We start from the raw sequence: 5,000 nt of genomic DNA on the forward strand, positions 1-5,000 counted from the left end.
TTTGAAGAAAATAAAGGATTTTACCACAATTGCTTGTAATCTCGCAATCTGATAGCTTAATTTACCGTTGTCAATAAGAGTCTAGAGAATGCTGTACGCGTCATGCTCGCATCAATTTGTCACGCAATGCAATAGCCAATCAGGAACGCCCATGTGGGAAATAAACCAATCATATTGCACGAAAGTTATAGACAACGCTTGCTCTTTCTTTGTGTCATGATTTTGCTCACGCTCTGAAATAAAAACTTTCTTTAGCATTGAATACTGTGGTAAAAAACAAACCGAAAGTGGTTCAGCGTTGTCTGTACTCTTATCGACAATGATATTTGTTATCACAATGGTTAAAATTGGTTCTGGACTCACTCAGCTGTGCCTCGATCGTGAGTCCACAACATTTTGACCATTGTGATGACGAATATCATTGTCGATAAGAGTACAGACAACGCTGAACAACTTTCGATTTGTTAAATTGAAGCAAGCAAGATCATTGTTAAGTTAAAGTAGTCGATAAACAGATACTTTGATAGTGCAGACCCAAGCAAATTTAACAAACATACAACATGGAGTAGTGGAATTGAACATAGGCAACATTTGTAGACAGTGCTCTGACCTTTGCTCCAATTCTACTCTTTATAAAGTTTTTTATTCTTTAACCTATTGACTCCTAAACCACCCACCATTGACGAGTAAAATTGTGTGGTATCAGACAGAGTAAAATCTATTAATGAAAATTTGGTTTTATCAATTCCTCTATTCACTCTGACGAAGGGTTAACGCTCGAAACGTCAGCTTTCCAAATCATTCATGGTGGTAATAATACTAATTCCACCTTTATCAACATGTTTGATAAAACCAAATTTTTCTGTTTGATTCTCCCACCGACGCAGCACCACAGTTTCTTTAGAGACTAGAAATTTGTAAAATCTATTAAATCTCACTCCAAGGAGTCAATGGGTTAGAGGCAACATAGTTTTTGAGTGGATGTAGGGGTTACCGGTATTTTAAATATAAATTTATATTATTTCTGTATTTCATGATTTAAGTGGCCTTGTGCAACCGGGATTAAATGCAATACTTGGACCAACAGGAAGTGGAAAGACAACGTATGTATAATATTATATAATAGGATATCAAATTTTCTTCCTATTTTTCAACAAATGTCCTATCTTCATCCTTTTTATTTTTCCCTTTACTCTGAGACCCTTTTTAAGGAGCAATATGGTTTCTTGATAGCGAATACTTAGGAAATCACATCATGCACAACGAAAAAATTACCTGTCATAAAGTAAACAACGACTGAAAATACAGAGGCAGGTACAAGACGAAGGGGGATGAGGTCACAGAAGACTTTGGCCAAAAAATACACCGAGATTCTGTAATATCCACTCGCTGATTCGTGTCTGCAATGCAAAGACAAGGCAAGGTTAAAAATGGTAATTAAGCTTTCTTGCGCCAAGAATGAAGAAAAGGCGTAAAAGGTGAACTTCTGGCGCCAGTTCATCATCATCATCATCATCCTCATCATCATTTATTTGCCTTAATGTGTATAACAAATTTGTAAAAAAGCATACAGCAGGTTGTTAAGCGAGGAGATCTCAGGAAACCACCAGGCTTATAGGAGAGGCCACCTCGACATCACAATATTAAACAAAAATAAGGGCTGCGAAGGAGTGCGGCAGGAACTAACTCAGTTGCCTGAAGGGTGGATAACGCTATCTACTGGATGAATCACTATTCACTGGATAACGTAATAATTGGCTTTGCTAGTGTTTATCCGCTGGATAGCCGTATCCACCTTTCAAACAACCGAGGCCTGCTGTTCTGCTGAGGGGAAAAGGTGAAAAAAATGTCGGCTACAGTATAAACTACTTAAATTGATTCAATCACATTTTGACGTTTTCTGTGATCCATTACTTAAAAGACGCACAGCAACGAGGAATCTATTTGTTTTCTAAAACAAAGAACTACAAATTTTTGATGATGACGTCAGCTATGCGTTTGTCCTCTAATAGATCATAGGTGAGAACCAATCAAAACGAGCGCATGATTGAGCTTATTAGATAATAAAAAATAGAAGAATATTCAGCAACTGACATGAATGTTGGTCTTTCCTTGATGAATAACTCAACTGCAGACAAATTTCCAAAAACCGTGTTCATCACCAAGAAGAACACACCGACCCTGAAGGTAAAAAAAGAAGAGAACAAAAGAGTAAAGTAAAAGAACATCAATTCAGCCTCTTTTTCAAAGCCTTTGAACATTTAGCGCCACATTCTCAGCAAATCACAGCGACGAGCGAAACAAATTGTAACTTGCCCGCTCAAGTTTTCCAGCGTTTTAGAACGGCTATACCACCATGAAGCAGATACATAATGATGACGTCAGTATCGTGGGTATGAACTTACGATGCGGTGAAACATCACCAAACAATTAAAGAGATTTCCCCATTGTTATCCGAGTTTCTAGAGGTTGGTTGAAATTCACCTAATACTGAGGTTGATTTAGCAACAGAACGGGAACCTCAGTTGACGACGCGAGAGAACGCGGAAAAGTCTGAACTCTACTTTAATCTGACATAATATAAACATTTTTCTTTGCGCGGCGTTGTCAACTGATGTTCGCATTCTGTTGTTAAGCGCGGAAACAAACGGTTCTAGTTTAAACAGAGTTAATAGCGGAGCTCCGCGCGCGCAGAGCACCATAGTTAAGAAAATATGGTAACCCATCTGTGCGAGAAAATTTGGTTTTGGTCACCGTACGACCGTACATCCGTCAACCCCTCCATGTATGCCAATGTGACCAGTATCACGTACCCATATACGGGGTCAAGTTTAGAGCTCATCAAGGAGGCAATTTAACAAATTGATGTCAGTTTTTCATGCGTCTGTCCTGTTATTGATCATGAATTTCGTCATAACATTATCAAAGTAGCTGCTGATGGCCGCTGACCAGTAATCACGTGACCATATCGCGGCCGCGAGGTCAGCTGTTTTTGAAAAGTGGAATAAAGTACATCGACAAATCTTCTTGTTTCGATGTGCCTCGACAGTGACAAGAAAATTTTGCGCTTATGTTATAAACATGTAATCACAATGAGTTCTCGTAAAAGTAAGGAGAAATATCACCAGCCCGATCACCAGCTTGTGTTTTTGTGTTTTCAAAATGTAAATTATCTCGTTTTCAGAGATAAAGTGGAATAAAATACATCAATATAACTCCTTGTTTGACTTTGAACCGACAAAGACAATCTGTCACATCACGAGCTTTAGTAAGTCTTTGAGTTCTAATTTTAGCGTTATTCCTATTCTATCGCTTTTGATAGTCGCCTCTGAAATCTTTCCTTTTCCGTTCGCTGGCTGAGGATTTGCTTGTTTACTTTTAAAACTCTTGCGATTCAAGAAAAATTAATTGCCTAACTGGTGAATTCGACAGTAAATTTCGCTGGAAAAACCGATATCACACTCATCCCTTCGTGATTCATGCGATCAGTCGGTTTTTCGGATGAAATTAACTGTAGAATTCACTAGTTAGGCAGCGAAGAAAATGACATAATTAAGTAATATCCGGGAAAACCAAAACGCGGACAATTTCAAAGCCTTTTATTTTCACTAATCCTACAGCAAGTAAGAATAAACAACCTGGGAGCTCCGCTTTTAGGCTTGGCTAAATCTATATGTTAGAGGAGACTGTTTACGAAAACGGAGAACCAAACAATGGGGCGCTCTCTGACATTGAAGGTACCTTTCACGCGACTCTGACCGTGCAGGACAAACTAAGATGGCGGAAGGATTAGACGAGTTGAAGACTTTCACGAATTTCAAGACTGTTTTTTTAGACATTAAAAATATGATGAAAAATAGCTGGATGAGCAATTTACAGCCTCACGTAATGATAAGTTCTAGTCACATTTAAATGACTAAAGGAATACTTATAAAGGAATGTCTTCCCTACTTTCTTTGCGTCATGATAAATAACATGATAGTCACCTGTTTTGAATACCGTGTTCATCTCTCTTGAGTTGATAATAAATTGCGCCGACAATTAGAGCAAAAATAATCATAACGATCAACTGTGAGGAAAAATTAAATAACAGTTAGCACAAAATAACAAAGAAAACTAGATATCATCATTGTTCAGTCGGACCTCCTGTTAAAAATGGCGGCTACGCGGGCAACGTGGCGATGGCGGCAAGGCTCACGCGACCCTGTTTGAGCATTGGGCAACCTCGTTCCCAGGTATTCTCGGCTTTCAACATGGCATGTGGAAAGTCGATAAGATCCTGGAGCGAGGTTGAGCTTTGGGGTGCGAACGCCAAAATTGTTAGCTTTCAATTTGTAAGGTCTAAAGGAACCGACTTTAAAATGGTTAGCTTTCAGTTATTTTAGCTCACGTCCACAATTATCAAATGAATTTTGAAACGTTAAGCATTTTGTGAAAACAGCCCTGCCGATTATGGTCAAATTGAAAAGGCACATTGAAAATTAACCATAATCGTAAATTCAAAGGCAAGGATGGGTAGTTGTGATGGTCGATCTGATATACACAGCCAACGTAAGGAAAGTTTATTGATTCGCCAGTTGAAACAAACGCTAGATGAAAAAGTTGGCAGTGAAAAACGTTTGCTTTATCAACGAGTCAGATGTCACTGCGTAGTGGCTGTGTTCTCAATAGAGTTACCAGTCTCTCACTAAATGTGATATATGGATTTTCCAAATAGGTCATTTTCGAAAAATCAAATATTCAGCTTGATAATGAGGCAGTGACAGTGATAGAAACACGTTGGAATGAATGTGAAAAATATTTACATACCATCCACTTTCCTTTGTCTTTGTCCTCATGCCTCACTATCAAGCTGAATTTTAATATATCGAAAAAGCTCTATCGATATAACCTTTACTACTGAAGACCTTTGTTTATGTTGAGGTCTACGAAACATCACGTTAAAAATTCAAATTAAAAGAATTCTAAGCAAGTCAAGTTTATTAAGTTAATATCAAGTC

At 38.2% G+C, this 5,000-nt stretch overlaps 1 long non-coding RNA gene and 1 pseudogene across 1 annotated transcript in view; one reads left to right on the forward strand and one right to left on the reverse strand.

Annotated features, from left to right (window-relative positions):
• The window catches only part of LOC138048932 (uncharacterized), a 13,883-nt gene extending 12,822 nt beyond the window's left edge, over positions 1-1,061 (forward strand). Inside the window, exon 3 of the long non-coding RNA XR_011132259.1 lies at positions 1,044-1,061. This is a non-coding gene — a long non-coding RNA (uncharacterized lncRNA). The remainder of the gene's footprint in view (positions 1-1,043) is intronic.
• A 179-nt stretch (positions 1,062-1,240) lies between these two features.
• Positions 1,241-5,000, reverse strand: part of LOC138048741 (broad substrate specificity ATP-binding cassette transporter ABCG2-like) — a 20,614-nt pseudogene continuing 16,854 nt past the window's right edge.

This window comes from Montipora capricornis, chromosome 5 (assembly GCF_036669925.1).
Source record: "Montipora capricornis isolate CH-2021 chromosome 5, ASM3666992v2, whole genome shotgun sequence".
NCBI lineage: Eukaryota > Metazoa > Cnidaria > Anthozoa > Scleractinia > Acroporidae > Montipora > Montipora capricornis.